Below are 13,310 nucleotides of genomic sequence, written 5' to 3'. Positions count from 1 at the left end.
TTAACTGGTTCTGGCTTACATTTCAGAGGTTTAGTCCATTGTCATCGTGGTGGTAAACATGGCAGGACACAGGCAGATGTGGTACTGGAGAGAGAGCTGAGAGTTTTATATCCAGATCAACAGACAGTGGGAAGAGAGTGCCACACTGGGCACGGCATGAGTATCTGAGACCTCAGAACTCACTGCCAGGGACACACTTCCTCTACCCAAGCTATCCCTACTCCAGCAAGACCATACCTCCTAATAGTGGAACTGCTTATGGTCTTATGGGGGCAATTTTTAGTCAAAATTCCACACTCTCCCTGTTTCTAAGGACAGTGGAGTGGTTGTCTTTGGACTTACAGAAAATTCTGGGATCCCTGATAGATCCTGAGATTCATAGGTAAAATGTGTTCCTAGGTATTGGGAACTGACAATCAGGAATTGGTGGTGGGATCGGGGAAGGAGTGACAGCTTCCTCAGGAGGAACTGAAGCATGGTGTTCTACCAGGACCTGTTGAGTCCCCTGGAAATGGGGGCAGGGAGTGAGGAGAAACCATCGTGGTTACTCTACTACAGAGCCAGGGATAAGACTGGAGGATTATATATAAAGAAGAGGCAGAGTGGAGATCTCAAGCTTCACTGACTTCTGATGCCAAGCTTCACTTGCTTCTCTGGCAGTCTTGGCTGGTGAGTTTTCAGAGAAAATATTCTGGAATTTGGACTGAGAAAACAGGATGAGTGGGGAGGAAGGTAAAACAGCAAGACTTGTCCCACCTGATAGGGCAGGGAGAAGCAGGGTGAAACAGGTGTTCTCTTACAGAAATGGAGTGATGCTGTGTTTTGGATTTGGAGGAGAGGAAGGAACACTGGCGAGCTGCAGTTAGGCTACCTGCTACCCTGTCCTCAGTGGCCTTGTTGTCTCTAGCTAATTCCTGTTTGAGTTAAGGACTGGGGTAAAGAGATGAGTGAGTATAAGAAAACTTGGAGGGGAGGATCTGTGTTTTTCACTGGAGAGGAGGGTAAAGAGGGAGGCAAGACTGCAGCTGGTACTCTACTAGAGAGCTAGGGATAAGATTGGGGAATTTGATTTGCAGGAATGGAGGGAGAAGTAGATAGTGGTAATTAGCCTACCTGCTGTCCTGGCTGGCAAGAATAATATTGATGACTATATGTCGTGCAGGTCAAAGATCATGTTTCCAGAATAATCAGAGTAAAACTGTAAGCTCTATCCTTTGTTTCTATCTTCAAGGTTGCATTTGTTATTCATTGGTTTTTATTATTTCTGTTAGTTTTATAATGAACTTTCCAAATTCCAAAATAAGAAAACCAAGGACAGAACTTCTTCTGGAATCTTAGGATTGTGACAAATGTGTAGCTAAGTTAGGAGATAATGGACTTCATCAATTGTTTTCTTTAATCTAGGAACATTCTTTATTTATCTGGACCAAAATCTTTATCCCCCAAGTGTGTTCATATTTACTCTGTGTATTTTGTCTCCTCTATCATAGTTTTCCTCTGTATTTGATTTATTTGGAGGCCTTGATGAGTTCAGATTTATAGTAGACACAAGTGTTAAAAACAAACTTTCTGGAGGACATTTAATGAATTACATCTCTGAGTAATTGGTTACAATTATTTATGACAGACAATTATAAAAAATAATTTGTGGCATAATTAAACTCATTAAAAAGAATTTTATCTACCTAAGGATACCAGAAATTGAATAAAACGTTGTTCCATAAGCAGTTTGAATACATCAGTAGTGGCCAAATATAAAGAATCCATACATTAATTTGAATGGAGTAATATCTCACTTTTCAAAAGGGCCAATGTCATGAAGAGACACTGAATTATATATAACTATCTATTACTGATTATTCAAACTTAAGTGCATATGAATCCAAGTGAACTTGAAAATATGATGCAAATTTAACTTTGATAGATATTTTATGGAATGACATCTTTTTATGAAACAAGTTATACTGTATTTTTTTACTATTACTATTCTGAAAATTATACATATATATTTTTTCCTTTTATTTTATTTTACAATACCATTCATTTCTACATATCAGCCACGGATTCCCTTGTTCTCCCCCGTCTTGCCCCCCTCCCCTTCCCCGCAGCCTATCCCCATTCCCACCTCCCCCGAGGACTGAGATCGACCTGGTAGACTCAGTCCAGGCAGGTCCAGTCCCCTCCTCCCAGGTTGAGCCAAGCGTCCCTGCATAAGCCCCAGGTTTCAAACAGCCAGCTCATGCAATGAGCACAGGACCTGGTATCACTGCCTAGATGCCTCCCAAATAGATCAAGCCAATCAACTGTCTCACCTATTCAGAGGGCCTGATCCAGCTGGGGGCCTCTCGGCCTTTGGTTCATTGTTCATGTGTTTCCATTCGTTTGGCTATTTGTCCCTGTGCTTTATCCAACCTTGGTTTCAACAATTCTCGCTCATATAAACCCTCCTCTTTCTTGCGAATTAGACTCCTGGCGCTCCACCCAGGGCCTAGGCATGGATCGCTGCATCCAGATTCCTCAGTCCTTGGATGGGGTTTCTGGCATGGCTGTTAGGGTGTTTGACCATCCCATCACCAGAGTAGGTCAGTTCCAACTGTCTCTCGACCATTGCCAGCAGTCTATTGTGGGGGTATCTTTGTGGATTTCTATGGGCCTCTCTAGCACTTTGTTTCTTCCTTTTCTCATATGGTCTTCATTTACCATGGTCTCCTATTCCTTGTTCTCCCTCCCTGTTCTTGATCCAGCTGGGATCTCCCGCTCCCACAGGCTCTCTTTCCCTCGACCCTTGCCCTTCATTACTCCCACTCATGTCCAGGTTGTTCATGTAGATCTCAGCCATTTCTCCGTCATTGGGCGATCCTTGTATCTTTGGTTAATATAGTTGAGCATTTATACTCTCAGTTATATAATGTATTATAATAATTTTTGTCTCTTATGTACTTTAATTGAATAATGTAACATATTTTATGATATGTTTGGTGAGTTATACTGATAATTTTGAAAATAAATAGAATAGAAAAGACCAATATTCCCAAATATGTCTTAAGTAGGAACACCAGTAACAACCACATTAGTTTGGAAAGCCAATGCACTATGGGTTTTGGAGTCTGTACATATATGATGGATGTACCAAGAATTTAAGAGCCTGACCACTCTCTTCCCAGGCCACTGATCGGGGTGTGTTTTCACTGAACAGCCTTGAGAGATGAGGTAATGTCTCCCCCCAGACACAGCACAGACTTACTATACAAGCAGAACTTCACCAAAGCTCAAGGTTTTTCTTTTATAACATAGCCCACTGTGTGTTTAGACATCCATCATGGGTCCTTTGTGTCATGCCTGTAGGACTTGGGAGCCTGAGAATTTACAGTAACAAATATGAACTATAGCCACTGTTTTCAGAATGAATATTGAAATCCTTTGTCTCTGACTTCAGAATGTTTTATCTTCTGCCAGCATGCATGAACTAAAATGAGGCAAGGTTATCACCTTGCAAGAGTACTAGCCCACATCCTACATATTTCTTTACTCACACCATTTTCATGCTTTTATATAAACTTTTTCTAGCTATCCCACACAAACAGAAAGGTAAGTGGAGTTCACCCTCCATGTATAAGTCACAGGATATATTAAATAACACCTATGTTTTAAAAATTTTTACTAATATACATTAATAATACTGCACTCAAAATCCATGAAGATTCGGAAATTATATCCAATGTACTAATGTGAGACTATGAAAATAACCTACATCTACTTGTTACAAAATGTATAGACTATAAACAATATATTGGTCAAAATCAAGCCCATAGCAGATAACTACATGAGGATTGTTACCTTTCCTTGTTTTCATTTCTAAAGAAGGGTAATTAAATAATATATATATCTCAAGACTGCCTAGATGTGTGGTGAATTAAAACATCTAAAATAATAAGTTTGGAACCAGCTGTGAGTAGCTCTAGCTCTGGGGAACAGCCATATCATGTGGCTGGGATGAACAGACAGGTCATTTAAATCAACGACAAGGTGTATTTTTCAGGGTAAACCTCTATGCGCCAAAATGAAACAAAACATGACCCAAATCCTAAACCAAATGCAATCGAGGACTGACAAAGGAGGAAAACATTGTATGAACACCAACAATAATAAGAGCCATTTATTTAATTGCCACAAATGGAGGGTAAAATAATGTGATTTTAAATTGCATTATTTTTTACTGCATGAAGCATGGGTTGTGAAGTGTTGTGAAGTAGTCTTTAAATAATCAGGTTTTTATTAAATTCCGGCCTATTTTGTACAAATGGAAAATGCTAGTAACAGCAATAAATTCAGATTTTAAAATTGATGTTTTATTTGTAAATTGAGGAGTAATACAGAATATCTTCTGTATATTGTTTCAGTGAAAATAATTTTAAGAAATATTCTAAGTTTTCACTCATACTCTGAAAAGCTGAATCACAAAAGTAGAGGAAAAATGTTTTAGAAGATGGAAGATAAGTGACTTTGTTTGTATATACACCATGCTGAGTAACATATAAAGTAAACCCAATTCATAGGAACTTTTTAGCTTTCAAATGTTACTATTTGTGCTCAGCTCCAATGACAAAAATAGAGGATTTTTTTATAACATTGATTTGGGATGGTTTGAATTCTCTTGATGTTGAAGCAAAATTCCTAAGTATCGTATCATATGACTGGTAAGATCTTTAAATTAAGGGAAATAGGAAAAAATCACAATAATCATTACTCAGTCAATACACCTATTTTAAAAGAAATGTTTGTTCACAAGACTTAAGGTAGATGAATAGAGCACCATTGTAATTATTTGCACAAAATTAAAATAAACAGATAAAGGAAATATGAGGAACCCACCCTTGTATTAGCTTCCCCGTGCCATCATATCGGGTTTGTTTCTAATTCTGTTTGTGTGGTGCAAATGGAGTCTTATTAAATCTTTGGATTCTAGTGCTATTACTACTCCATGATTTGTTCCATATGCTACATGGCATTTGTGATTCTTAGTCCATTAAAACTCTTAATTTTTCTGGTTTTTCCATGGCACTGTTACTTTCCAGGGAAGCCAAGTACATTGGCTTTGTAGGATTTCTTGTCAGCAGAATTTCCCCCTGGAAAAAGGCATCTAATGGATTCAGAATCAGCAATTAATCTTCTCATTGTATAGGACTTTTTTCAGGCCCCAAGAATTATGCACGGGTAGTCTCCAGTCCACACTACCATGGAATGTAAAGCTAGAAGTTGTCTATTCTAAACCCAACCCAGAAATTAACTCTAAGTATTAGGAGTTTATTTCCCCTATTCTCAAATCTATTGCACCACACAGTTAGAAAAAATGGAGAAAAATTTTTGAAAAGGAAAGAGTAAGAAGCCAATGTGAATGTGTTTTCTGAGATGATGCTACATTCATGTACAATCTGCTGAGGAAATCCAGAGCTTCTCAAGGTATGGACATAAGGTAGAAGAGAGACAGAACAAATGTGTGAATAGCACAATTCCAGACACATATTAAAGCAAATGTATGGATAGCACAATTCCAGACACATATTGAAACACATCCAAATTGAAAACTCCATCATCTCTTAGCTTGTCTATCATTCCTGCCAATAGGAGATTCATTCAATAAGTAAGCATGATATTTATATAATAGGATACACCATGTGACACTATGTAGCATACTATGTTTAAATATATTTACTTACTTACAATGTATAAATAAAATTCATAGTACATCATGTGCCTCCATTCACATACAGGTTTAGGTAATAATACAATCGGGTGATCTGTGCTCTCTTTCCGGAATCACACCCCTGCTCATAAAGAGCATCACTTGGGTTTTTCTACTCATTTTTATTTTGTACTATAATTCTTTCCAAGGGTAGTACCTGAGGTGTCAACACTGTACCCATTTGATGTTTTGTGAAGCCATACTTGTTTATCTCATAAACATATTCTTTATACTCCCCCAAACTATAACCACTGTCTGCCTCTGAGACATCCACTGTATCTCACAACACTACTATCAAGTTGATTTTCCTCTCAAATCTCTTCAGAAAAATGCTAGACACTAGGAAGGAAGGCATTGTCCCAAATGAGGCTGACACCCCAACATAATTGTTTAAAATCTACTACATGACCCAGTGTCTCCAAGACTTAATTTTTCTCTCAGTGTACCACTCATGCTTTAGTTATGAAGATTGACAGAGCAGACACAGGGGGATTATCAACCAGTGACTGGCACAATGAAGGCTTCATTCATGCTACTAATTATGGTGAAAGAGAGAAGCACACTGAGGATATACCAATAATAAGCACTATTATAAATCAAGTTAATGTCAAAATTCAGTATCAGATTACCCCTGCAGGGCATAAGAATACTCAAAATTTGACCTAGAAAAAAAAATGGTCAATTGTGTAATTCAACAATAGGAGCTTTATTGGGTACTTTTGTTGTAATTGTAACATTTCTGACCAAAGGAACTTAGAGGAAGAATGGTTGCTTTTGGCTTTCAGAGCCAGGGGTGTTAGGTCCACAGAATGAGGAAGCCATGACAAACTGTCTCAGCCTCTGGTCATGGAAGCATGTGGCTAAGTAGAAGGAAGTAAGGGTGAGTAAAAATCTCAAATCCTGTCCACAGTGACCTACCAACCAGGCCACATATTATAAAGGCTTCCCAGCCTTCTAAATAACTCTATAAGCTTATTGCTAACTTTTAAAAATATAAGCTGATGGGAAACATTTAGGATTCCAACCACAACATGTAATGTGAAATCTACAGTCAAGAAATAACTTCAAACGCCTTTCCAACCATGAGGTACTTTTTAAAATATTTTATTTTTTCTTTTACTTTTGATTTTATGTATAGGTGTATGTCTGTGTATGAATATGGGCACAGGGTGAGTACTTCAGTTTTTGCCAAGGCTAGAAGAAGGAATTGGGTCTCTTGAACCTGATGTTACAGGCAATTGTAAGCTGCCCTACCCAGTAGGTGCTCAGAACTGAACTATGGTCCTCTGGAAGAACAGCAATCACTCTTAACCATTGAGTCATCACTCCAGCCCCAATTTCTTTGCTTTTTTTTAATTGATTAAGTGTGTTCTTTGACAATTTTATACATATATGTAGTGAATTCTGTTTATGTCACCCTGACCCTCTTTTGCTGATTTCCCCTCCACCTCCTGACCAGTTCATTTCCCATATTCACGTCTTCTTGTTTTACTTTGTGACCCTCTAGCTTGGAAATTCAATGTGGACGCGGTTTTGGAAGTATCCATTTGATCCTGATGAGTTCATTGTTTTTTAAACAACTGAAAACAGGAACTGTCCTTTTCAAGTATACTTCCGTTGTCCATAGTTTAACAGGGATGGTAAAGTCCCATGAGTATCTCCCCAGTCTGTAACTAGTTGTTAATGGGACAACATAGGCTTTATGGAGGCGACCACCGCTGCTAAGAGATCATGATTGCAATCGATGTGTCATGACCTGAAGATACCAACTTACACTTCTTTCATCTTCTGGCCTTTATATTGTGTTCATGCTTTATTTCACAATAGTCTTAGAGGGTTGATCTATAAGTATACTGTTCATATCTGTCCTCTGAATCACCATTTAGTCTAAGCCTCCCGAACATCTACAAACCTGTGAATTCATCTCTGTTCAGGTCCAAGGCAAACTCTGATTAAAGGTGAAAGTAGATTTTGTCTAGAGGCACTGATGTAAGTATTTAGATAGCTATTTGGTCCCATGTTAAGTTAGCTAAGCCATAGTAGTAAGGTCCCTCACAAGAGTCTATGTCTCCTTAAGCTGTGGTTTTGGCTGGGCTTCCAGTATTTGTCGTTTATATATTCCCTCTTACAGTAAAAGCCTTAAATTCACTCTGAGGAGCTTGATTCTTTTGAGGTAAAAATTTCTCAGGAAATTTTATATGCAGCAGTGTGAAACCACAGTAACACAAATTGTATTATTCAAATTTCAAATATTTAACCAATTCAACCAAAAATTTAAGAATTTGATGAAATATGCCAGTACAGTTTGAGAGAATATTTTATTCATTTAATCCATTCTGTATTTTAATGCAAGTCAAAGATTCTCAGAATTTTATCTCATCAGCTCTTTGAATTATAAAATATATTTCTCCTATTTTGAGCAGGTAATAGCCATAGATTTTCCATTATTACAGAAATAACTCTAAAACTTTTTACATGTTCATTTTTTACCTCTGATAGAAATGTATTTCTAGATTTGGAGACTAGAGAATTAGCCTTTTCCTGTTAGCTTTTAATTGTGAAAAAAAACCTGAGAGATAGTAGGGGATAAATATAATTGGAAAGCACCTAAGTCTGTTGAGAGGCGTTTCAGATAGTCTGGAACTCCACTGTAGCAAATACTATTTGATTTCAACTGAAACCAATTCAACTGGCCTGTAAAAAGACAGGGGTTGGAGAGATTTAGTGGAACAAAATATGGTTTTATTATATGATTGCCAATATTGGTATCTGAGTCGCCACAGAGCTTGGAAGAGGTTTGAACATCACTGGAAAAAAAGATGCTATTGTTTTATATCTGAATCTTCACATGCTAGCTTTTCATACTCTTATTTGGGTTTCTGCTTTGTTTTGTTTAGTACTGTTTCAATTTCAGCAGAAGTAAAAGACAACCCAAGCTTCCTTTACTTTGTATTAGTCTCAGTGTTGACCTCAATATTTATAAACAGCAGAATTAACTTCAGTTTAGCCATTGGTTCAATTACCTTTGACTTTAGGGTAAAGCTAGTACCGTGTATTTGTGATATGTAACTTTTACGTAAGGCCCTGCAGCTATGGGATATGAAATTTACATGGAATAATGTATATACTGTATCCATCTAATAGGAGGCATATATGAGCTTATTTGACTAGGTGATACTCCTCTAAGAAGACTATAGATATTAGACAGGATGTGTTACATATGCAGTTCTACAAGATATGATAATAAACCTTAAAATACCAGTAGATTCATCAAGTAGAAATATGTACACAGAGATTTGAATTAATAACTAGCTTAGAGATACAGGGAGATTCTCTGACCTGTACATCCAGGTACATGTTGATGGGGTAGTTAGTTGGCCATGAGGTTTTCAAGATTTGCCATCATTTTTCTTGTATGTTGGTGTTTGTGACAGATTACATCTATAAGTAAGATAAAGCCCCAATGGGAAAACTTCTGTGACTGGAACTCACTTTTACTTGCACAGAGTCAAGAAAGAAAATATGTGAAGGTTTGTGGTACCTTTCAGACAAATTAGACATACTTTCGCTAATGTGGAACTATTGAACTTCTTGTTAGTAATCCGAATTAATATGGGTAGTTGACCAGATGATGAAATTTGAAGAGTTTGTGTTTTGGTTTTTTTTTTTTTCTTTTTTTCTTTTTGACAGTAAGTTTGAAGTAAAAAGCATTGTGATTTAAATGTATAAAATCTGAAACACAGTTTTAATATAAAATTTACATAAAAATCAACTTAGAAAGTATAAGGAAATAATTGAACACAATGGCTAAGATCTCCTTTCTTCATTCAAGAACTATTTTTGGAAAATTTACTGAATTCCAGAGACTGAAGAATAATATCCCATTCATCATGTGGCTGCAGGGAGCTGTAGTTTTGTGTGATTGGTGAACAGACAATGACAATATCCACCAATGCTGAAATTGGCTATTAAGTGTTCACCTAGCAACCTCAAAAGTAAAACCCAAGACATGCTATAAACTCAGTAGAGGAGAAGAATATGTTGTAAAGTTAAAAAAAAAATAAGTCCTTTCATATTGAAGAGGACGATGAGTATGTTACTGAATATACTGACCCAAATATAAAACACATTTGGAAATATCTCCAGGACACACTCATAAGTGAGATTTAATCTTAGTAACCTTTGATACAGTCAAATTAAAACATGCAATTAATCAGCCCCACAGACTTAGCTCTTTTGTATTTTACAGGTAGCCTCTTTTAAACCCCATATCTATTTCTCCATTCCACTCTCCCTCATATCATTCTCAGTGTGTTATCGACTGTCTAAAATATGGAGTCTAAATCTGAAATAAGTTTTTCAAATTAACTCTGTGATTTGAGCTTTTTTCCAATATCTTTGATTAATATTGAGGATTTCTTAATCATGAGGCATAGTGCAATGTTTCAGAATTCCATCCTGGTCAAACTCACTTGTTTTAAACAGTGAAGATATTTGTATATAAAGACAGTATTAATACAAAAATTAAAATTGCAAAAAAAGATTATAATAGAATTTAACTAAATATAATAGAATTAAAACATATGTAATAATAGAAACATAACAACTATTTAGTTTCCAGCATCTATGGATAGACCAAGTTGATACCTCTTAAATATAATCTTTGAATTTATTATATTATGTCAATGAATTTCTACATGGTCTTATTAAATAAAAAGTATAGAGCCAAATATAGGGGTGAAAGCCTTAGAGATCAGGGAAATAGGAATAGCCACCATCCAACCTTATCTCACCAGCTCTGCAGCTTCCAAATGCGAGCTACTTCCTGTCTTACCTGTGCCTTTATTGCCTTGCTGTTCTGCCCTCTCATTGGCTACCTTAGCCCAGCTATCTCACTTCCTTGTCACTGCCTGTCTGTCCAGACCTCCAGTTCTCTATGGTTGGTACCAGGATTAAAGGCATGTGTCACCATACTTGGCTCTGTTCCTAGTATAGCCTTGAACACACAGAGACCCAGTTTGCTAAGTGATCGGATTAAGGGCACATGCTAAGACTGCCTGACTTCTATGTTTACTTAAAATGGCTTGCTATTTCCTCTGATCTCCAGGCAAACTTGACTAAAGCACAAATAAAATATCACCACTTATCAGCACAAATAAAATATCACAATATTGTATTATTTATACTAAATATGCATACTCATATACAAATTTTACATTAATATACTTTTACTAAAATGTCTTCCTAATTTAAGACAAAGACCCACATTTTATATGGGAGTTTTGCAGAAAGCCTCTAGTAAACTTTATTATATATTTCTACACTTTGCTTATAATTGCTGGTTTCCTAAGGGTTCAGTGACAGCCATGTGACATTTAATTTTTAAAAAGTGGTTTAGGCCTAGGAGAGGCAGACTTCAACTATCATTGATTCTATTCTAGCATTTTGTCCAAGTATAACCACATGGATCCTTCTGTATCCCTCCAATATCAGTCTCTTCTATTATCCTGAAGAAAGAGGATTGCCTTTGATTTCATGACAGTTGATTATTTTCTATTTCTTTTTTTTTTCTTTTTTTTTTTTTTTGGTTTTTCTAGACAGTGTTTCTCTATGTAGCTTTGTGCCTTTCCTGGAGCTCACTTGGTAGCCCAGGCTGGCCTCGAACTCACAGAGATCCACCTGGCTCTGCCTCTCAAGTGCTGGGATTAAAGGTGTGTGCCACCACCACCTGGCGATTCTTTTCTATTTCAAGGCCAACTTTGCCTTGCTCATCACCTGTCTTCTCCTTTGCTGATCTTTTGCTCCCTGTGGCTCACAAATGTCCATTAGAATTGTGGGAATTTATTTAATTATTCTTTTCATTTTATTGTTCAGACCTTTATTTATTTTGCTTTTAGTTTCTTTTACTCCAACACCCCATATTTCAGTCTTTGAAATTTGTGTTAGTCTTTCCCTCTCTCCCTTAACCTCTCTCTCTCTCCCTCACTTCTTCCCTCCTTCCCTCTCTCCCACACACACACACACTCTCTCTCTTTCTTTGTATCTCTCTCTTTAATCAGTGCACTTTAATAACTCCTAGACAAGTCAAACTCAATCATTTCTGTTTCCAAGCTGAGAGCATTGTCCTTTGAATGAATGCTGTTCTTGGTTCCCTGGAATTTTTTTTTTCAGTTAACACACATGTGATGTGTGGTGAATTTTGACATGCCAGGGCCATACTATGTGAGGAGGGTACCTGCATTTTAGAGCCTCTTTCACAGGAAACAAAAGACTTATATAAATGTCCAAATGAGTGAATGGACGCTTGGAGGGTTTATCAAAAAGTCAAAGGTTATTTAATAGCTTCTAGATGGAATTTTCCTGATATTTATGCAGCTATTCCAAAAGTTCTATCACAGGGTCATATTTTAGAAATAATGCAACCAGTAGGAGCTTTAAATTCCATTTTATGCTGGGGCATCATATGGAAAAGCTCTGAGCTACACATGGGAAAATATAGAAGATCAAACAAAAGCTTCAGCATATAAATAAGTGCACAAGCTGGAACACAGGCAACGAAGTAAGTAAATATTTGTTTGAAAGGTTTTAAAGGTGGTAAAACAGACTGAATGGAGAAGTTGATATTTCAGCAGAGAAACCCAGATATATTTACCTGTGGAAGTAAGATGGGAAGAGTATACTGAACCCAAGAATGTGAAAGTCACAAAGTTATGTTGTCATAAGGCTATGTGCAAAAGCCAAACTCCATCCCTGCACACTTTAACAATATGTATACTAAAATTGGAGTGATATGGAGAAGATTAGCATGGTACCTGTGCAAGGATAATGTACAAATCCATTGAACACTTTATTATTATAACAACAAAAAAAAATCTGCAAGAATAATTTTGGTGTAAAAGCAACATGAGATAAGTTGAAGGCATAGACAAGGACCAGACTGCCATGCTCCTAAAATAGTGGCACATATAGGTATTACCTGAACATTCACTGGATAATTTCATGAAATGTCCAAATAATTTATAGTGTAAATGTGTGATCTCTGTACATTAATGAATGTAATTATTTACGTTCACTTAAACATTTTGATATGTGCATTAATAATTGAGTTGATTTTGGAAGGTGTAACCTATTTTCTGATTTAGCAAGTATTTATTGAATGTGTTGTGGATTTTTCCCCTGTATGAGTGTGTGTGTGTGTGTGTGTACCTGTATGCCTATGTGTCTGTGCATCTGAATGCTTGTTTGTGATCACAACTGTGTGTTCAAGAATTTAACTCCTATGTCGGATTCCAAACACTGCATTCTATCGCATTTCATCTATCGATGTTCTTGCTTTTTGGTCTTCCCACTCTCTTTTCCATACCGTCCCCTGGGCCTCTGAGTGGGAATATAAATGTCACATCTAAGGGTGAGTACTCACCAGTCTCTTGTTGTCAATATTTTTATTAGTTAAGAGTCTCTGCTTGCCCACCCACCAGTATCAAAAAGACTTGAGATGACATCTCAGAGCTGTGTCATTCTATGGATATGATATTTTGAAAGCAGTTCAATTATGCATCTCTTTTAA

At 36.8% G+C, this 13,310-nt stretch overlaps 1 non-coding gene across 1 annotated transcript; it reads left to right on the top strand.

Annotated features, from left to right (window-relative positions):
- The first annotated feature begins 12,497 nt into the window (after positions 1-12,497).
- On the top strand, positions 12,498-12,601 carry LOC121822560 (U6 spliceosomal RNA). Its single transcript, XR_006063746.2, has one exon. It is a non-coding gene; the product is annotated as a U6 spliceosomal RNA (small nuclear RNA).
- Positions 12,602-13,310: the final 709 nt, after the last annotated feature.

This window comes from Peromyscus maniculatus, chromosome 14, assembly GCF_049852395.1.
Source record: "Peromyscus maniculatus bairdii isolate BWxNUB_F1_BW_parent chromosome 14, HU_Pman_BW_mat_3.1, whole genome shotgun sequence".
Taxonomy (NCBI): domain Eukaryota; kingdom Metazoa; phylum Chordata; class Mammalia; order Rodentia; family Cricetidae; genus Peromyscus; species Peromyscus maniculatus.
The sequence above is the reverse complement of the archived record's forward strand: the minus strand, read 5'-3'. Positions and strand labels throughout refer to the sequence as shown.